This window comes from Triticum urartu, chromosome 2 (assembly GCF_003073215.2).
Source record: "Triticum urartu cultivar G1812 chromosome 2, Tu2.1, whole genome shotgun sequence".
Lineage (NCBI taxonomy): Eukaryota > Viridiplantae > Streptophyta > Magnoliopsida > Poales > Poaceae > Triticum > Triticum urartu.
Window position 1 is genome coordinate 410,727,836 of NC_053023.1, and position 22,702 is coordinate 410,750,537.

Consider the following 22,702-nt stretch of genomic DNA (forward strand, 5'->3'; position numbering starts at 1 on the left):
CACCCCCGCGCGTCTCCCTCGCCCCTCCCCGATCTAGATCGAGGGAGACGGCGCCTCGGCCCCGCCGCCTCAGCCATGCGCCCGATGCAAGCCAGCGTCGGCGCCGCCCCTCCCGGACTCCTCGCCCCTCCTCTCCCTCGCGCGGCGCCCAGCTGAAGCCGCGGCCTCGCCTCGTCATCGACCCGACGCCATTCGCCGTCGCTGCCACCTCGCCCCCGTCATCGATCTACCTCGTCGGACCACCCCGAGCCCGCTGTCTGTCCCTACAGCATCGCCGTGAGCTCCGCCACCCCCCCTGTGCCTTCCCGAGCTCGGATACGAGCTCCTACACGTCCTCCCCACCACCCGTAACTCCGGCCACCGCTCCCCTCGCCGCCTCCGCCGCGCTTGTCGCCGTCCCCTGCCTGGCGCCACTCCGGCCTCCTCACGGCCCGTCGCGTCCCTGCTCCGGCCGTGCCCACGAGCCACGCGCCGACCCCCCCTTCTTCCTCCCCTCTTGCTGGCCGCATCGGGCGCCGACGACCGCGCCTTCCCGGTCCGGCGCCGTGGACGCTGCCGCGCCCGCCGGCCACGCCGTGCCCTGGCCCGCCTCCCCTCTCGCCTGCAGCCGGCGCCCAGCCCGCCTCGCCGGCGCTGGCGCGCGCGCCTGCGGCGGCCGCCCGAGTTCGCCCGTTAACGGGTGGCGCCCGCAGCCTGCACCCAGCGCCCGCAAGGCCCCCCTGGGACAATGACGCGTGGGGCCTAGCCCCCACAGAACGTTTCTGTTAAAAAAAGGGAATTAAAAAAATAAATAAAAATAAATAAATAGATAATAATAATTAAATTAATTAATTAATTAAGGAATTAATTAAGTTAATTAATCACAATTAGATTAACCTAATTAACTGTTAGATAATTAATCAAACAATGACAGTGGGGCCCACCCCCTAATTAATTATGATTAGTTTAATTAATCTGTTAGTTAAAATGTGTCACTGACCAGTGGGACCCACTGGTCAGGTTGACCAGTCAACTCTATTGACTGCTGACGTCAGCATGACATCATGCTGATGTCATTAATCTATTTTCGAATTTAATTTAAATAATTAATTAAATTCCAAAAATTATTAAAATCTTTAGAAAATCATATCTTTTAATCTGTAACTCGGATTAAAATACTTTCTACATGAAAGTTGCTCAGAACGACGAGACGAATTTGAATACGCAGCCCGTTTATCCGCCACGCATCCCTAGCATAGCGAACACGCAACTTTCCCCCTCCGGCTCCTCTGCCCGAAAACGCGAAACACCGGGGATACTTTCCCGGATGTCATCCCCCTTCACCGGTATCACCTACTACCGCGTTAGGGCACCTCTAACGCCGTTACTTGTCATGTCATGCATCGCTAAGCACCTGCTTGCTTAAATATTTATTGTTTCTTCCCCCTCTTCTCTCGCTAGACACCGAGACCGACGCCGCTGCTACCCAGTACGACTACGGTGTTGACGACCCCTCTCTCTTGCCAGAGCAACCAGGCAAGCCCCCCCTTTGATCACCAGATATCGCCTACTCTTATTTATACTGCTTGCATTAGAGTAGTGTAGCATGTTACTGCTTTCCGTTATTCCTATCCTGATGCATAGCCTGTCCTTGCTACTACTGTTGTTACCATTACCTTCTATCCTACTGCTTAGTATAGGATGCTAGTGTTCCATCAGTGGCCCTACACTCTTGTCCGTCTGCCATGCTATACTACTGGGCCGTGATCACTTCGGGAGGTGATCACGGGCATATACGATATACTTTACACAGTTACATTACCTGTGATACTGTTCGGAGATGGGGGCTGAAGGGGCAGGTGGCTCCATCCAGGTAGAGGTGGGCCTGGGTTCCCGACGGCCCCCGACGGTTACTTTGAGGCAGAGCGATAGGGCAGCTTGAGACCACCTAGGAGAGAGGTGGGCCTGGCCCTGGTCGATGTTCGCGGGTACTTAACACGTTTAACGAGATCTTGGTATTTGATCTGAGTCTGGCTACTGGCCTATACGCACTAACCATCTACGCGGGGACAGTTATGGGCACTCGACGTCGTGGTATCAGCCGAAGCACTTCGTGACGCCAGTGACTGAGCGGCGCGCGCCGGGTTGGACCGCGTAACGTGACTTCCTTTGTAATGGAGGTTGCTAGGTCTGCTCTCCGGCCGCGTACGCAACGTGCAGGTGTGCTATGGGCGATGGGCCCAAACCCCTGTGCGCTTAGGTTTAGACCGGCGTGCTGGCCTCTCTGTTGTGCCTAGGTAGGGCTGCGACGTGTTGATCTTCCAAGGCCGGGCATGACCCAGAAAAGTGTGTCCGGCCAAATGGGATCGAGCGTGTTGGGTTATGTGGTGCACCCCTGCAGGGAAGTTAATCTATTCGAATAGCCGTGATCTTCGGTAACAGGACGACTTGGAGTTGTACCTTGACCTTATGACAACTAGAACCGGATACTAAATAAAACACACCCTTCCAAGTGCCAGATACAACCGGTGATCGCTCTCTCACAGGGCGACGAGGGGAGGATCATCGGTTAGGATTATGCTATGCGATGCTACTTGGAGGACTTCAGTCTACTCTCTTCTACATGCTGCAAGATGGAGGTGGCCAGAAGCGTAGTCTTCGACAGGACTAGCTATCCCCCTTATCCCAGCTTTCTGCAGTTCAGTACACATATAATAGCCTTATTCCAGTTGATACCAATGCATACATATGTAGTGTAGCTCCTTGCTTGCGAGTACTTTGGATGAGTACTCACGGTTGCTTTCTCCTTCTCTTCCCTCTATCCTTTCTACCTGGTTGTCGCAACCAGATGCTGGAGCCCAGGAGCCAGACGCCACCGTTGATGACGACTACTACTACTCGGGAGGTGCCTACTACTACGTGCTGCCCGCTGACGACGACCAGGAGTAGTTAGGAGGATCCCAGGCAGGAGGCCTGCGCCTCTTTCGATCTGTATCCCAGTTTGTGCTAGCCTTCTTAAGGCAAACTTGTTTAACTTATGTCTGTACCCAGATATTGTTGCTTCCGCTGACTCGTCTATGATCGAGCTCTTGTATTCGAGCCCTCGAGGCCCCTGGCTTGTAATATGATGCTTGTATGACTTATTTTATTAGTAGAGTTGTGTTGTGATATTTTCCCGTGAGTCCCTGATCTTGATCGTACACATTTGCGTGCATGATTAGTGTACGATTAAATCGGGGGCGTCACAAGTTGGTATCAGAGCCGACTGCCTGTAGGAATCCCCCTTTCCAACTCCTTGGCCGAAGTCGAGTCTAGTCATTGAAAAACTTTTACTAACATGGTTTTGCGGCTTACGGGCCCACGTCGCCATCTGGGTGGTATTAGGATCTTTTACTCCTCGATCCTTACTCGGGGACTCTGAACTCTCTTCTATTCGGGTTAAATGAATTTTGCTAAATCTAACATTAGGATCTTGTTATCACTTTCACCCGGAGACCCCCTTATTACTGATGATCGTCTGCTGCACATGAAGACCCTGAAGATACTCACCGCTGTTAACCCGAGAACTTGTGTTCATCGCGTTTACAATTCCCCTTCCACCGTCAACCCTTATGGATAAATACTTGCAGTTGTTATGCTTGCATACATCCCTAGTTGGTCTTGTTATTACAAGATACCCCGAAATACTCGTCGTATTTTCGAGAATCCTATGAGCTTACTGCCTTGTTGTTCTTTGTCACCTGAATACCCCTACGGATAATTCTCGCACTCATCGAGTATCCGCTCATCCCCAGATATTCATGTAGTTCACAAAATTCTTCGAAATACCATTCGGTCTTCCGAAAATCCTGAGCAACCTATTGCTCCTGAAATTGTTGCTTGCTTGCATTATGGTTAATCCCATAATTAAGTATAGTAATCTTATTGGCAACCTTTGTCAATATCATTTTGAGTCCATTGACTCAATATGTTGCGAATGCTCGCAATCCTCACTCAGATCATAGAATTCATCCTTCCAGCTCAGATGTCATTTAAAACGCGAGCTGGTCCTCGGCCAATCAGATTGCCATCGATTGTACCCCTAAGTCTATTCAACTTGTCCGTCCTTGATCAGAGCGTTTGCTCCTGATCCCTTGATTCGAAAATCATAATTCCTTTGTTATTTAAACATTGAATTATTCAGATGTTCTATAAAACGATGCATTTGCATTCTTTCTTCCTCTGATTGGGTATTGATACTCACATCAGCTCCATTGTGGATCACCATATCCACTGTTGGATTATTATCCGAGAATGTCCTTCATAATTAATCACCTTGTGAGTTCTTTCTCCGCTAGATAATGCCTTTGGTAAATTGTATCCTCTCCTTTTGCCAACCATGCTCTGCTTTCGAGCTGGTAATATTTACTCTCAAAGCTTGTGGTATATGTTTCCACGATACCCTGACGGGTTGAACCTATGCCTTCCTTAATTTGTGTGACCTCGAAAGTTATGCGGGTTAAACCCTGCTGACGCTTCGTCAGATAACTTCTCAACACTACAACTTCGAAAAAGGGGAGGTAAATGTAAGGTTATGCATTGAAGAAGTGGGAGTCGACCTTGAACTTTGTGTTCATGCCCATGGACACGATGTAGATCTTATCATTAAAGCTTCTCTTAAATTAATTACTCCCTTGGTATAAGTTCATATTATATCTGGGATCTGGCCTTTTTGCAATCGTGGTTTCGACCATGTTCTCTTTTAGGTACCGTTTCTCGTGCAAGTTTAAGCACTTGTCTTCTGCAGAGCAATACCCCAGTCCAACCTCTACTTTGATCTGTCGTCGAGTATTACCCCCTGGTATCTCGAGGATACCACGGAATACATAACTTCTTATGAGTTCTGCATCAACTAATATTCTTGCCAATTCCATTTTTCCAATGGGTTCTCAGTTGTTAGAACCCCTCAAGGACACCGACAACTGAATTGAGTCTGCACTACGATTCAACAACTCTTGGTAACCTTCATTACTTACGAGTCTGAACTCGATCACGTCATTCCGAGCCTACTCGGCTATATCATTATCGTGCCAAATTTTAACTGTGCTACCTGGTCCGTCTTTCCGGAGCACAATTTCGACGATGGGCTAAGCTTACGTCGATCTTCCTTGTCTTATCGTTTCACCTCAAACAACAAACTTGATTTCAAGTTTGTGTCGTACCCATGGTTCCAATAACCTTTCGCTTCATCATTCGTTTGACTTGATGTCATCGTCGACCGATTACATCTCCATGAAACCGCTCGACAGAAATTGTCATGATAATCATCAACATTTCAAGCTCCTCAAGGATATCAATTGAATTCCTGATGAGAAATACCATCCTTGCCCTCGATGATTTGTGTTATCATCGACCACTCGATTGCCTTCCGTCCGACACAAACTTGTTCGTGTTTTGTGTTATGCCTTGAGATCCTTGCTATCCAGCATTTGTTCTCCTTTACCTTGGAGTACTACCATCTTTTATGTCAAGAATGTTGTGAGAATTTCACCACCTCTTAAGAATTCTTGATATAGGTGATACTTCTTGCCATATCCGTTCATTCCTTGCCCGCGAGTTCAAAAGTTCTAGCAACCCTTTTGCTCTGAAGTTAATGGTTGATATTTCATTCTTAGACCATTGGTTGTCGAATCACCATTCTAACTTTGATCATGCTACCTAAACCCATATTTCGGGTGGACCTTTCAACCAATGTTTAATTGTGTATGTTCTCCTCGAGCATATTTCACTATATCATTTGATCCGACAAATGTTATCTCCTTATCCACATAACTGTGGAGACCCATCTTTTGGGATACCATCGTTGAATTATCACTGAGTCCATCAGCCACCTCCTCATCCTCTCCTTGGCTTAAATGATGAACTCATGATTCGGAACTTGCTTCCATAGTTCATTTCCCGAGAATCTTGCAAATCATCTCGTCAATTTGTCTTGTACCTTTTCTTCTCAGGCATCTTGAGTCTGAGGTTTCCTAACACTGATCAGATCTGAATCTCGGTCAGATCTGATGGTTGGAACATATTCCCAAGAGTTATAATACTGGTCTTTTATATGACCCGGTAAGGTGATGTCATGCCTAGCACACCTGGCCGTAGGCCCTATTGTTATAACTTCCTTTTTAGCAAGGTTAACCATTCTGCCATGACGAAATTGTAAAACTTATTCTATAAGTTGTTTTCGGTGGATCCTTTGTATCCAAAGTCTGATCTTCACCTGGAGACCATGCCAATGCTATCTCGAAGCATGTCTATGGTACTCCGATTTTCCACAAGAGCATTTGAAGCCCAATGCTAAATGTTTCCTGCTCAATTATCCAAACACCGTTGTATGGGTAATGTCAGGAAATTTCTCTCCCCATACTTAAAGAATTTTCTACATTATATCCTGTCATGGATATCATGCTCTGCTTGTCCATGGGAAGGATATATCCCTGAAATATGTGTTTAAACAAATTTTAATTTCCATTGTTCTATTTAAATCTGATGATCACCTTTTCCTTTCCATTGTTTTGTTTAACCTTATTGGTGATATATATGATCTAAGCAGTAATATTCTCCTGCTTATGTAAACACCATGGTGTACAACTCAGTCAGTAAGACCCTGTTACTATTGTTGATGATATTCCGGTAACCACCGATGGGCGAGAACTTTGCCTATTGGCCCGCCTCGTTTCGACGAGCAGGAAGATGGTTCTCTTCGTCTCTCGCCCTTGGTACCAACGTTGTTTCCGACATAACTGACATGGTACTCTCTGACATGCCTTGCTATCATGACCCGGCAAGATGTCCCTGCTCCTATAAAAAAAATCACCTGGTGGGCCCATAACCCACAGGTCCACTGGATCGAAACCTGACTCTTCTTTACAACCCGGATTCTAATGTGTCCTGTGCACCTAGCTTCGTATGTGATTCACGAGCTAAAATATATACCATTATTCATCCTGAAATCTAACAACATGTTATTCTCGTTGTTCAAACCCCCATTCCAGCTTCTATCTAGTCAACGAATGATCGCCTGCCAGTTTGAAACTTTGGTACCATCGTATATTGCACTCAGAGACTTCACTGAAATACAACTCGTGGGGTACCTTGTGTATTTCCTATTGAGTTCACCGTCAGATGCCCAGCCTTCTGGAGATGCGTTCTTCCGGAGTTTTTCCCCTTGGTCGCGTTCGTAGGACGATGGAGATCCCGGAGAAAGGATGACGAGTTGATCATGGTGATTGGAAGCAGAGAAATGAAGACATCAACGAAAGGGATCAACCTCTTCGAAAGGACAACCAAGACCGAGAAGACTCGTTAGGTTTCTCGCTACCAGCACCTTCCCCCCTACTCCCCTGCTTAAATCTCGGGACGAGATTTCTTGTAGTGGAGGAGATTTGTGACGCCCGGGTAATTAAACTACAGTAACCCTCTACTAAGGATGCCACGTCACCTCGGTTACTGTTGATAAACTCGAGTTAGTTCAAAAAACGATCGAAATTTAAATCCTAAATAAGTCAAACGACAAAAGTTTTCAAATATTATAATAAAAATGTTCGGGCTATGTCAATTATTGCATCGTTAATTATGGTGAAGTAAACACATTTTTATAAAATGCCTAAACACTTTTAAATGAATTAAAACAGAAAAGAAAATACAAAAGCAAAGGACAAAACAAAACAAACAAAAAAAGGGGCCCCCTGGCCAACTGGGCCAGACGGCCCAGCTCACCGGCCAGGCCGGCCCCCCTGGCCCAGCCGGCCGACACGCCCCTGCCTTATCCCCACGAGGGGGAAAACCCTAACCCCCCCCCCCACGATGCCCCACTCCCCTACTCGTTACCCACCCCCACGCGTCTCCCTCGCCCCTCTCCGATCTAGATCGACGGAGACGGCGCCTCGGCCCCGCCGCCTCACCCATGCGCCCGATGCAAGCCGGCGTCGGCGCCTCCCCTCCCGGACTCCTTGCCCCTCCTCTCCCTCACGCGGCGCCCAGCTGAAGCCGCGGCCTCGCCTCGTCATCGACGCGACGCCATTCGCCGTCGCTGCCACCTCGCCCCCGTCGTCGATCTACCTCGTCGGACCACCCCGAGCCCGCTGTCTGTCCCTACAGCATCGCTGTGAGCTCCGCCACCCCCCTGTGCCTTCCCGAGCTCGGATACGAGCTCCTGGATGTCCTCCCCACCACCCGTAACTCCGGCCACCGCTCCCCTCGCCGCCTCCGCCGCGCTTGTCGCCGTCCCCTGCCCGGCGCCACTCCGGCCTCCTCACGGCCCGTCGCGTCGCTGCTCCGGCCGCGGCCACGAGCCACGCGCCGCCCCCACCCTTCTTCCTCCCCTCTCGCTGGCCGCATCAGGCGCCAACGCCCGTGCCTTCCTGGTCCGGCGCCGTGGACGCTGCCGCGCCCGCCGGCCACGTCGTGCCCTGGCCCGCCTCCCCTCTCGCCTGCAGCCGGCGCCCAGCCCGCCTCGCCGGCGCTGGCGCGCGCGCCTGCGGCGGCCGCCCGAGTTCGCCCGTTAACGGGTGGCGCCCGCGGCCTGCACCCAGCGCCCGCAAGGCCTCCCTGGGCCAATGACGTGTGGGGCCTAGCCCCCACAGAACGTTTCTGTTAAAAAAAGGGAATTAAAAAATAAATAAAAATAAATAAATAGATAATAATAATTAAATTAATTAATTAATTAAGGAATTAATTAAGTTAATTAATCACAATTAGATTAACCTAAGTGAACTACTGATAATTAACTAAACAGTGAATGACAGGTGGGTCCCACTGGACCCACACAGTAGGTTGACCAGGTCAACGGTCAACGTTGACTGCTGACGTCATGCTGACGTCAGCATACACTATTCTGGATAATGTTAGAGTTAAATAATTAAATAAATTCTAAAAATGATTAAATTTTTTTAAATTAATATAAAATAAACCGTAGCTCGGATGGAAAAACTTTGTACATGAAAGTTGCTCAGAACGACGAGACGAATTGATACGCAGCCCGTAGTCCGCCACGCATCCCTAGCATAGCGAACGCAACTTTCCCCCTCCGGCTCCTCTGCCCGAAAACGCGAAACACCGGGGATACTTTCCCGGATGTCATCCCCCTTCACCGGTATCACCTACTACCGCGTTAGGGCACCTCTAACGCCGTTACTTGTCATGTCATGCATCACTATGCATATGCTTGCTTAAATATTTATTGTTTCTTCCCCCTCTTCTCTCGCTAGACACCGAGACCGACGCCGCTGCTACCCAGTACGACTACGGTGTTGACGACCCCTCTCTCTTGCCAGAGCAACCAGGCAAGCCCCCCCTTTGATCACCAGATATCGCCTACTCTTCTCTATACTGCTTGCATTAGAGTAGTGTAGCATGTTACTCCTTTCCGTTATTCCTATCCTGATGCATAGCCTGTCCTTGCTACTACTGTTGTTACCATTACCTGCTATCCTACTGCTTAGTATAGGATGCTAGTGTTCCATCAGTGCCCTACACTCTTGTCCGTCTGCCATGCTATACTACTGGGCCGTGATCACTTCGAGAGGTGCTCACGGGCATATACAATATACTTTACACAGTTACATTACCTGTGATACTATTCGGAGATGGGGGCTGAAGGGGCAGGTGGCTCCATCCCGGTAGAGGTGGGCCTGGGTCCCCGACGGCCCCCGACTGTTACTTTGTGGCGGAGCGATAGGGCAGGTTGAGACCACCTAGGAGAGAGGTGGGCCTGGCCCTGGTCGGTGTTCGCAGATACTTAACACGTTTAACGAGATCTTGGTATTTGATCTGAGTCTGGCTATTGGCCTATACGCACTAACCATCTACGCGGGGACAGTTATGGGCACTCGACGTCGTGGTATCAGCCGAAGCACTTCGTGACGCCAGCGACTGAGCGGCGCGCGCCGGGTTGGACCGCGTAACGTGACTTCCTTTGTAATGGAGGTTGCTAGGTCTGCTCTCCGGCCGCGTACGCAACGTGCAGGTGTGCTATGGGCGATGGGCCCAGACCCCTGTGCGCTTAGGTTTAGACCGGCGTGCTGGCCTCTCTGTTGTGCCTAGGTGGGGCTGCGACGTGTTGATCTTCCACGGCCGGGCATGACCCAGGAAAGTGTGTCCGGCCAAATGGGATCGAGCGTGTTGGGTTATGTGGTGCACCCCTGCAGGGAAGTTAATCTATTCGAATAGCCGTGATCTTCGGTAACAGGACGACTTGGAGTTGTTACCTTGACCTTATGACAACTAGAACCGGATACTAAATAAAACACACCCTTCCAAGTGCCAGATACAACCGGTGATCGCTCTCTCACAGGGCGACGAGGGGAGGATCATCGGTTAGGATTATGCTATGCGATGCTACTTGGAGGACTTCAGTCTACTCTCTTCTACATGCTGCAAGATGGAGGTGGCCAGAAGCGTAGTCTTCGACAGGACTAGCTATCCCCCTTATCCTAGCTTTCTGCAGTTCAGTCCACATATAATAGCCTTATTCCAGTTGATACCAATGCATACATATGTAGTGTAGCTCCTTGCTTGCGAGTACTTTGGATGAGTACTCACGGTTGCTTTCTCCTTCTCTTCCCTCTATCCTTTCTACCTGGTTGTCGCAACCAGATGCTGGAGCCCAGGAGCCACACGCCACCGTTGATGACGACTAGTACTACTCGGGAGGTGCCTACTACTATGTGCTGCCCGCTGACGACGACCAGGAGTAGTTAGGAGGATCCCAGGTAGGAGGCCTACGCCTCTTTCGATCTGTATCCCAGTTTGTGCTAGCCTTCTTAAGGCAAACTTGTTTAACTTATGTCTGTACCCAGATATTGTTGCTTCCGCTGACTCGTCTATGATCGAGCTCTTGTATTCGAGCCCTCGAGGCCCCTGGCTTGTAATATGATGCTTGTATGACTTATTTTATTTGTAGAGTTGTGTTGTGATATTTTCCCGTGAGTCCCTGATCTTGATCGTACACATTTGCGTGCATGATTAGTGTACAATTAAATCGGGGGCATCACAGTCCTCCTGTCCGATCACCTTCGATCGCAGGGACCACCCCACTAGTATCTGCCATGGAGGATTCACAACACTGGTCCTAGACCCAATCATTGATGTATTTCACCTCACTCGAGTCCTAATGGACGGCGGCAGCAGGCTGAACCTACTTTATCGGGACACAGTGCACAAAATCGGTATCGACCCCTGAAGGATCAAACCCACAAAAACGACTTTCAAAGGCGTCATACCAGGTGTAGAGGCCCATTGTACAGGCTCAGTCACACTAGAAGTGGTCTTCAGATCCCCGGATAACTTCCGAAGCGAAGAGTTAATCTTCGACATTGTCCCGTTCTGCAGTGGCTACCATGCACTGCTCGGGCGAACCGCATTCGCAAGATTCAATGCAGTACCGCATTATGCATATCTCAAGCTCAAAATGCCAGGACCTCGGGGGGTCATCACAGTCAATGGAAACCCAGAGCGCTCTCTTCGCACGGAGGAGCACACTGTGGCCCTCGCAACAGAAGCACAAAGCAGCCTCTTAAGGCAATCCACTAGTTCAGCGATTAAGGACCTGGACACCTTCAACCGCGCCCGGAGTAATCAGCAACAGGACTGCCTGGCACGTTCCGAGCTCGCATAGCAATGCGGCCCCCACCCCGGTCCCAGCCAAACGGCGAAATCCATGCCACACGTACATAATTACGCATTAAAAATACCATGGGCACAGGCGGGGAGGGGGGAACGACTGCGGCACACCCCAAGTCACGGCTTAAACCGCACTAGGGGTTTCCCGCTCTGTTATTTTTCTCTTTCAGGACTTTAATCTCTGCAAACCCTATCTGCCAGCATGATTGCCAAACACATGATGCAGCAACCAAGGAGGCAGAAAGCTACGTCACACCACAGAACTCCTAGGTGGATTACGATAACGAGTGAAATATTTGCTTTAATACTATTCCTCAGCTTGCCCTTGGAAGGGACATGTCAAACAATCCTACTTTTTGCTTATCGCACTACTTGTATCATTCTGCTTTAACGCACCTTTTTGAATAAACAATGCATAGTATTAAGACTATTATTGCATTCTTCCTTTTTATATATATGTTCATTCACGACATCTAACACCCGTACACTCTGGTATGACAAATACGCTAGGGGCTTAAGCATACCCCATAATACAGCGTGAGAAGTCCGAACACTTTCGACAGTGCGGCACCCCAAACTTATAGCATTATATGCATCAGCTCCGAATCATGTCTTGGGTCAATAGTTGGGTTTGCCCGACTCCCATGTTTTTGTACCTTACGTTCCGCTATATCGGCTAAGGTAGCACTGGGAGAACTACTGTGATTTTTCCCCGGTTCTGCTGGGCTAAGAACCTCAGTGGAGAAAGCTAAAACTGACTGTCATGATAAGGCGAGAGACTGGTCGTAGTTCGAGAGGTTTCAAGTCCCTAAAGACTTATGCCGCTTAGAGCGAGGAGTCAGCCCTGTCCAGCTTAAGGCGTGTATCGTGCCCCGAATTCGGCCTTCCGAACACTAGGGGCTTCGCCGAAATTTAAAATTATAGAATTCTATGGCTAAGTGAGAGTGATAATGCATTATCGTCCGGTTGCCTTGTTCGTTGTGCTGAGCACCTCCCTCGAAGGACCCAACAATGGGAACAAGAGTGCTCAGGTTTATCCCGAACACCCCAGCACTCATGGCGTGGGGGCAGAAGCCGACGACTAGCCATCTCTCAGATTTGATAAACAGCCGAACAGAAGGTAATATTTTAAATTCAGACAAGCGTTGCATAGCGCATATGAACAAGTTTTCATAATACAGGATCACACGAGCAAGCTTACTCAAATATTACATCTTTCGTACACTCGTTCGCTACGAGACGGGCACCCTTCAGGACACCCTCATAGTACATCTCAGGGTGGCGATGCTCCTTGCCCTGCGGCGGCCCTTCCTTCACCAGCTGCATGGTGTCCATCTTGGCCCATTGCACCTTCGCACGGGCGAAAGCCCGGCGTGCACCTTCGATGCAGACGGACCGCTTGATGACTTCCAGTCGTGGGCAGGCATCCACAAGCCGCCTCACCAGGCCGAAGTAGCTGTTGGGAAGGCGTCGCCAGGCCACATCCGGACTATAAAGCCCTTCATGGCCTGTTCGGCCGCCTTGTGTAGCTCGACCAGTTGCTTTAGCTGGTCGCTCAGAGGCATCGGGTGTTCGGTCCCAGTATACTGAGACCAGAACAACTTCTTCGTTGAGCTTCCCTCCTCGGCTTGGTAAAACTGTGCAGCATCCAACACGCTGCGGGGCAAATCTGCGAATGCTCCTGGAGAGCTCCGGATTCGGGTAAGTAACAAGTAATTGACTTTCACATGCTTGCTTTGCATATAGAATGCCTTACCCGCCGCTATCTTCTTCATCACATCAATCTCCTAGAGGGCCTTTTGGGCTTCGGCCTTGGCTTTCTTTGCGCTCTCAAGGGCCGCGGCAAGCTCGGACTATCGCGTCTTCAAGTCAAGCTCCAACGCCTCGTGCTTCGTCACGAGAGCGTGGACCTCTTGCTGCACCTCTCCCACCCGTGCCTCGGTGTACTCCTTGGATGCTTTGTTTTCGGCCTCGGATAGCGCTTGCTTCAGGATCGCCACCTCGGTCGTGGCCCCTGGCAAATTTACAATGATCCTGTCATTTTGCAATCACATCCTTTTTTATATATCCATAGACTAAGTATTACTTACTTTTGTTCTCCTTGAGCATCCTCTTGGCAAGGTCGAGCTCTTCCTTCGACCCTTCAAGGTCCTGCTTCAGTGCGGCGACCTCCGCAGTCAGTGCGGCAGAGGCCATCAGCGAAGCCTGCATACGCATATAGACATATTTATATTAGACTCCTGCGATATTGTTTGATCCTCTGTTCGGCTTTTCTTTGTGAACACCGAACAGAGCATCAGGGGATATTTTCTATGCGGTAATATTTTTCCTATATTTAAAATACTTACCTCAAAGCCTGTTAGAAGGCTGGCACAGGCTTCAGTCAGTCCACTCTTGGCGGACTGAACCTTCTGGATCACCGCACTCATAATAGTGCGGTGCTCTTCATCGATGGAAGCGCTGCGAAGCGCTCCCAGCAGACTATCCGGTGCCTCTGGATGGACAGAGGTCACCAGCACAGGCGTCTTGCCCCTTTTGGAAGGAGGCCGCTTGCATGAGTCCGGAACCACTGGTGGTTCCGGCGCGGTGTTCGGCTGAGGGCCGAACTCGGAGCCCTCGGGAGCCTTGCTCCCTCTGCTCTCGGAATCTGGAAGGTCGCCTTGAGGCGCCCCTGGGACTGTTTCCCCTCGACCCGGTGCCTCTTGAGACAATACCTCGGCGTTGTCCGTAGGGCAAGGGGAGGTGGCGGTCGGAAGTGGATTGCTATCCCTATCCGACGAGCCGAGGGAGCCGTTCGACGAAGATACGTCGATGCGGGCTCGTGGCGGTCTGCATAATCATAATTCGACGTTAGGAGAAGCAGTGCAACAAAGGTATGCTATGAGTTACTCTGGCATCTGAATACTTACGACTTCGCTAGGGGCTTGGCCCTGAGCAGCCACTCGTCTTCGCCTTCGGCGGCGATGGTGGAGTAGTCCGGAAGGAGAGTCCTTCCCTTCTTGGATTGGGGCGGCCTTCCTTTTGTTGTCTCCTCCGACTGGAGGGGGAGCGTCTTCATCTTCCTCCTCGTCTTCGGGGGAGGTGTGCGTCGCGGAGTTATCGGACGATGAGTCCGATAACAGCTGGCGTCGGGAACTCTTTCGGGTTCCCTTGGCCTTTTTGGTCTTCTCTGGCACCTTGTAAGGAGCCGGAGTCAGCATCTCCGTCAGGAGAGCGTCCGCAGTGTCTTTAGGCAGAGGGGCCGGACAGTTAATCTGCCCCGACGTCTCCACCCAGTCCTGTCAAAGGCATGGAGCTCAGACCCCGCACATGGTTAAGCTAGGGGAAATAAATATCCTACCAGATGAATAGAACTCACCGAATGCGCTAGGCGCTTCGCGCTTAGCCCGCGGTCCTCGGTGAGAGAGGGAGGGACCTCGGCGCCCTTGAACAGCACCCTCCAGACGTCCTTGTGCGTCGTGTTGAAGAGCTCGCTCAGAGTCTGGTGCTGGGCTGGGTCGAACTCCCACAAGTTGAAATCCCGTTGTTGACACGGGTGGATCCGGCGGATGAGCATGACCTGGACTATGTTGACAAGCTTGAGCTTCTTGCCTGCCATATTCCGGATACATTTCTGGAGTCCGTCTAGCTCCACCGATGAACCCCAGGACAAGCCCTTCTCTTTCCAGGAGGTGAGCCGCATGGGGATTCCGGATCGAAACTCGAGGGCAGCCACCCAGTTGGTGCCGCGCGGCTCGGTGATGTAGAACCACTCCGATTGCCACCCCTTTCTGGTCTCCACGAAGGAGCCTTCAAGCCATATAACATTGGGCATCTTGCCCACCATGGCTCCGTCGCATTCTGCTTGTTGGACTCCCACCACCTTTGGCTTGATATTGAAGGTCTTTAACCACAGGCCGAAGTGAGGCCGGATCCGGAGGAAAGCCTCACACACGGCAATGAACGCCGAAATGTTGAGGATGAAGTTCGGGGCCAGATCATGGAAGTCCAGCCCGTAGTAGAACATGACACCACAGACGAATGGATGGAGGGGAAACCCCAGTCCGCAGAGGAAGTGGTGGAGGAAAACTACCCTCTCATGAGGTTCAGGGGTAGGAACGATCTGCCCCGCAGCGGGCAGCCGATGCGCGATATTCGCGCTAAGTATCCGGCTCCGCGCAGCTTCTTGATGTGTCCCTCCATAATGGAGGAAGCCTTCCATTTGCCTCACGCTCCGGACATGATTGGAGAAGGTTGAGGGGAAGGATGTGGACTTGGGCGTTGGAGCTCAAGTGCGCAAGAATGGATGAGCAAGGAGGAAGAAGGCGTGGGTAGAAAAAGGTTAAACCTTGTCTCTTTATAAGGGCGGCCGAAACTATGCGCCCCCACTAGCCTGGTAAAACTCGCTTATCCCCCAAGCGCCGTAATCGATGGCGCGGTTGGGTTACCCACGCCCGTATTGATGAGAATCCCGTAATAAGGGGGGCACGATCTCTGCTTTGACAAGATGTGTCAAGAAACTGCCTCGCGTTATGTGCGGGGCTAGTTAAAGGAAATGGTTCGAACAATCACCGGGCCATGGCATAATGTCATGTTGCCAAAACGTGTCAACAGATTAGATTTGTGGAAATATTATTCTCTCTACGGTGGTATGTGGAACTTATTTTGCAGGGTCGGACACTATCCTTGTATTCAAATTGTTCCTTGCTGTATTCAGAGGACAAACATGCCTTGCAATGCCGAAGACAATACTGCGCGCCGGACTCATCGTCATTGAAGCCTGGTTTAGGGGCTACTGAGGGAGTCCTGGATTAGGGGGTCTCCGGACAGCCGGACTGTTGGACTATGAAGATACAAGATTGAAGACTTCGTCTTGTGTCTGGATGGGACTCTACTTGGCGTGGAAGGCAAGCTAGGCAATACAGATATGTATATCTCCTCCTTTGTAACCGACCTTGTGTAACCCTAGCCCTTTCCGGTGTCTATATAAACCGGAGGGTTTTAGTCCGTAGGACAGCATACAATCATACCATAGGCTAGCTTCTAGGGTTTAGCCTCTCCGATCTCGTGGTAGATCAACTCTTGTAATACTCATATCATCAAGAATAAATCAAGCAGGATGTAGGGTTTTACCTCCATCAAGAGGGCCCAAACCTAGGTAAAACATCATGTCCCCTACCTCCTGTTACCATCTGCCTTAGACGCACTGTCCAGGACCCCCTACCCGAGATCCGCCGGTTTTGACACCGACAATCGTCGTTCCTCCTCGGTGGTGGCGGCAGCGGAGGGAGGCTAGCATTTCCCTGGGGACGGTTCTCACGAGGCGGGCCCCTCCAGGCGCCCTCGCGAGGCTTGTCCTGCCAGTAGTCCTCGCGAGGCCGGTCAGGCCACTCCGGACGGGGGCTGCGGTCGTCCCAGCGTCCCCCACTTTGCCCTCCTCCTCGGCCGTAGCCCCGGTCGTTGCGCTCGGGGCGCTGACCAAAGCGTCCATCTCGAATGGATCTGAGCTCTTGGCTATCGTTAGTGTTGTGGCTGTGTACGTTGTGGAAGGCGCAGAATGGACGGCTGCTCTTAGACGACTCGTGGTGGTCCCGGCCGTGCTTCGAGTCCGGCTCCGCAGCGAGCACGGCTACTCCCTTGTGCTTCACGTCCTTGGCCTTGGCTTTCTTCTCTTCGGGGTTAGTAGCATGGAGCTCGAGGAGGGAGAGGCGCCCCTCCTCAGCTCTAGTGCACTTGGTCGCCTTATTGAACATTTCCAGGGCCGAGCATAGATCTTCGTGGATGGCGAGATCCTCCTTCATCTTGTCATCGCAGACGCCATCGGAGAACGCGGAGATGATGGCCTCGTCCGTCACCTTGGGGATGTTGATGCGGACGTTGTTGAAGCGCTAGATGTACTTTTGCAGGGTTTCCCCCGGTTGCTGCTTGATGCGCCGCAGGTTGCCTATGGCTGGCGGGCAGTCGTGAGTACCCTGGAAGTTGGCGACGAAACGTCCGCCCATCTCGCCCCAAGAGGAGATCGATCACACGGGCAGGTTCAGGAGGCACGAGTGAGCACCATCCTTGAGAGCCATGGGAAACCAGTTCGCCATGACTTTCTCATCGCCGTTGGCTGCCTCGATGCTTAGCTCGTAGAGCTGCTAGAACTCCGCAGGGTCGGGGGTGCCATCGTAGCGCGGAGGCAGATCCGGCTTAAACTTGCCTGGCCAAATGATGGTGCGGAGCTCAGGCTCGGCAGCCTGCTGTGGTCACCGGAGCCCGTAGTGGCAGTGGAATCTGGTCTTGGCACCCACGTACTACCACAGCAAGCGGCGCGCGGTCTCGACGTAGTGGTACGGGGAGTACGGGAGCGTTTTCTTGCGGTCGAGGGACCTACTAGCAGCTTCTTTCTTTGTGTGCGGGCACACCGCGTGGCGGATCATGCCGTGGGACCGCGCCTCTTGGGGAGAGGACACCGTCTTCATGCGGAGGAGGCGGGGGCGCTCTGCAAGCCGCGCGTCTTGGCGTGAGCGCACCGTCTTGATGCAGGGGTGGCGGAGGCGCTCCGTGAGCTACGTCCCCCGTGGCTGGAAGCGGGCGATGTAGCGAGAGGGATGGTGCAGGAGAGCCCCCAGCGGCGCTGACGAGCTCGGCGATGCGGTCGAGCCAGTCTTCGTAGAGGTCGTCGACCGAGTGGTAACGCAGGAGCTCGCATGCCATGAATAATGCGGCCTGCGCATCTGTGGGCGCGCGACGAGCGTGGGACGACAAGGCGGCCGGAGTCAGCAACGGGGTGGCGTTGCGGCCGTCCTGCCACATAGAGGGGTGCAGCGATGTCGCCTACTGCTCGTTCGCTGTCGGGCCGGTGGAGGCATTTGCAGCAGGTGACGGAGAACAACGGGGAGGTCCGCCAATGGATGCCGTCTGGGCGACGTGGGCAGCGAGGGCGGCGCGGCGCTCAGCACGGGCTCGGCGAGCGTCTAACATGGATGCGGAGGGGCCGTGGAACGGGGATCGACAGAGGGAAAGCTTCAGCGCACCCCTACCTGGCGCGCCAAATGTCAGATTACGGGTTCCGGCAAACCCTTGAGGTTCGAACACTAGGGTGCGGATGAAGATCTCTCTCCCTCTAGCCCACGCTCTCGCAACGATCTCAAAACCTAGCTCACCGAACCCAAGGAACAAAGGACACAAGAGTTTATACTGGTTCGGGCCACCATTGTGGTGTAATACCCTACTCTAGTGTGTTGTGGTGGATTGCCTTGTAGGCTGGGGATGAACAAGTACAAGGGAAGAACAGCCTCCTGAGGTGAGGTGTTCTTGAGCTCGATGAGCTTGTGTGGTTGGGGATGACCTGAATGATCCGTCTCCAGATGAGCCGATCCCTCACTATGGTGGTGGCTAGCCCTATTTATAGAGGCCCGGGTCCTCTCCCCAAATATTAGGCGGGAAGGGATCCCACAACGGCCAATTTGAAGTGGGACAACGAGTACAAGTTATCCTGATAAAAGGTGGTCTCCGCCTGCCAAAGGATCTGGTGGTGACGCCATCGCGGGCACCGTGATGACCTCCGTCTTACTGTCCTGCTGGCCTTGGTCTCGTTGCACCGATATGGAAACCTTTGCCTGATGCCTCAGGACTCCTCGCCTGCGCCTGCCTCTTTAGCACCAAAGAGGAAACTGGCACTCTGCGCCCGCTGGAGCCCACCTGGCCTTGGTCGTCATGGCTCATGACATGGAAACCTCACGAGCTGCCCCTCGCCTTGATCTCTCCGCACCTTGCGAGCCAGCCTAGTGAGGCTGCCCATGAGGAGGTCTTGTGTTGTCTGCCTCGCGAGGCTTGGCCCCTCGTGAGGGTCTTGAGCGTTGGTTGATGAAGGTGGGCCGTACCAGGCCGCTGGTGGAGCCACGTCCTGGGCCGCAGGCAGGCAAGTCTGGGTACCCTAGTTCCCAGGACGCCGACACTACTGGTACAAACCCTCAGCCCCAAGGATGGACTACTCCCTCCTCATCGTGGTGGCCGTCGGGATGATGAAGATGGCCACCGGAGATGATTACCTCCTCTGGCAGGGTGCCGGAACGGGTCTAGATTGGTTTTCGGTGGCTACGGAGCCCTGCGGCGGCGGAACTTCTGATCTAGGTTAACCCCGAGGGGTTTCGGAATGTTTGGGAATTTATAGTGCAAAGAAGGGGTGCGGGAGGCCACCTAGGTGGGCACAACCCACTTGGGTGTGCCAGGGGGCCCTGGCGCGCCTTGGTGGGTTGTGCCCCCCTCTGGGAACCCCCAGGTGTAGTCCGGCCCATTGGGTTCCTTCCGGTCCATAAAACATCCACAAAAAATTTGGCGGTGTTTGGACTCCGTTTATTATTGATTTTCTACAATGTAAAAAACAAGCAAAAAATAGCAACTGGCACTGGGCACTGGGTCAATAGGTTAGTCCCAAAAAACAATATAAAGGTGCTATAAAATGATTGTAAAACATCCAAGAATGATAATATAACGGCATGAATACTTCATAAATTATAGATACGTTGGAAACGTATCAGCATCCCCAAGCTTAATTCCTACTCGTCCTCGAGTAGGTAAATGATAAAAGAAATAATTTATGAAGTGTGAATGCTAGCAAAGTGCAAAAGTTTGATCAATGATAATTTCAATCACTCTTCCTAGCATCAGAACAACAATTCTTTCTTATGAAACTTCTCATGTTACAGTGGCAACCAATTCACATGTTAAGGTTCAAACAATGAATTCTCTTGAAACCCAACAACATATGTTCTCAGTCACCAAGCAATAGCAATTCAACTTATTCAACAGAGTTTAAGTAAGAGCTCCACATACTCAACCATCATATAGTATTCTATGATTGCTAACACTCACCTTGTACACATGAGCAAAACGTTTCAACCGAACACATAGAAAGATAGGGGCTTATTGTTTTGCCTCCCAACATATTCACCTCAAGGGTGATGTCAACAATAATAACTCGTGCTATCCATATTAAACTGGACATATGTTCCTAGATCTTTCCTCACCACATGATGCTTACCAAAAGAGAAAATTAAAAGGAATAGAGAGGAATACTTTGACTCTTTGCATAACAGTAAATACTGAAAAGTAAAAGATAGGCCCTTCATAGAGGGAAGCACAGATTGCCATGCGCTTATTTGTTTGTATGCTCAACCCCTTAGTGCAAAATAACGTCACATTATATTGCCCCTTATGATAGCAACCTTTATTATGCAGTCCGTCACTTTTATTACTTTGCCATCACAAGTTCGTACAAGGCTCAATTTTCTCTTACACTAAATGATCTTACACTTTTAGAAGCAATTTTTATTGCCTTATTGCACCGATGACAACTTACTTGAAAGATCTTGCTCAATCCTTAGGTAGGTATGGTGGACTCTTGAAAATAAGATTTGGGTTTAAGGGTTTTTTGGATACACAAGTAGTATTTCTACTTGGTGCAGAATTTTTGGCTAGCAAAGATGGGGGGCAAGCACCACATGTTGAAGGATCTATGACAATATTACTTCTATGTGAATATGAACAAACATAAATCATTATGTTGTCTTCCTTGTCCAACGTCAACAATTATGGCATATAATATTTTTATGGGGGCTCACAACCATAAAAGATTTCCATGACAGTGTATTTATATGTGAAAGTTCTCTTCCTTATACTAATTATTCGTGAATTGCTTGTATGACCAATATTGTGATTGTCAAGCCTCAAAAGATTTCACTTTCTAGACCCAATGTGAAGCTACCACTAGGCATGATATGATTTCAACTTCATGACATTTAATTTATTCAACAATTTACTCATAGGATATAAGTGAAGCACAAGAGTAAATGACACGGAAAAGAGCCTTGTTGACGGGATGTGAATGCCGCATACTTAGCCCCTCTAGCAACTATTTGAGGACTCTATTTTATTTAAAAACTTTCATATCTATGTTTCTTATTAAAACAGCAACAAGAACAAAATAAAATGACAATCCAAGGATAGCACACATCATGTGAAGAAGCAAAAACTTAGGCTCAACCGATACTAACCGATAATTGTTGAAGAAGAAAGGTGGGATGCCTACTGGGGCATCCCCAAGCTTAGATGCTTGAGACTTATTGAATATTATCATGGGATGCCTTGGGCATCCCCAAGCTTGATCTTTTGTGTCTCCTTAATTCTTGTCATATCACGGTTTTCCTAAATCTCAAAAGCTTAATCCACACCAAACTCAACAAGAACTCGTGAGATAAGTTAGTATAAACCAATGCAAAATCCTTATCATTCTCTACTATAGAAAATCACTAAAATTATTATTCAACATTGCATACTAAATGCCTCTTCATATTTAATACTCCTATCCTCAAATAGAATCATTAAACAAGCAAACATATGCAAACAGTGCAAACATAACAGCAATCTTCCATAACAGTATAGTCTTTAGAAAATGCAAGAGTATCAATACTTCCCTAACTCCAAAAGTTATGAAAATTTACCATGCTGTAGAAAATTTACCAGTGCTCATTTTTCAACAAATTTCAACATTTTATCACATTCTGACTTTTTAGGGAATTTTTTCAACAGTGGTAAACTTTCTGTTTTCAAACAGCAACATGTATACTTGCAAAATAAGCATAGTAAAGGTATACATGCCACTTTAATTGAAATAAAAGATGCAAAACATTATTCTAAATAACAGAAATCAAATCCTAAAAAAATAAATTGACGCTCCAAGCAAACCACATATAATGTGACGAAATGAAAACATAGCTCCAAGTGAGGTTACCGATAATGTTGAAGACGAAAGATGGGATGCCTTCCAGGGAATCCCCAAGCTTAGTTGCTTGGCTATTCCTTGGATATTAACTTGCGGTTCCTTGGGCATCCCTAATATTAGGGTCTTGTCACTCCTTATTCCCCTCATATCGATATCTCACCCAAAACTTGAAAACTTCAATCGCACAAAACTTAACGGAATTTCGTGACATAGGTTAGTATGATAAAGAGCAAAGCATTTCACTTTGGTACTGTCAAAAACAATATTCATAATTGTTTCCACACAATGCCTACTGTAGAATATCATTTACACAATTTATAT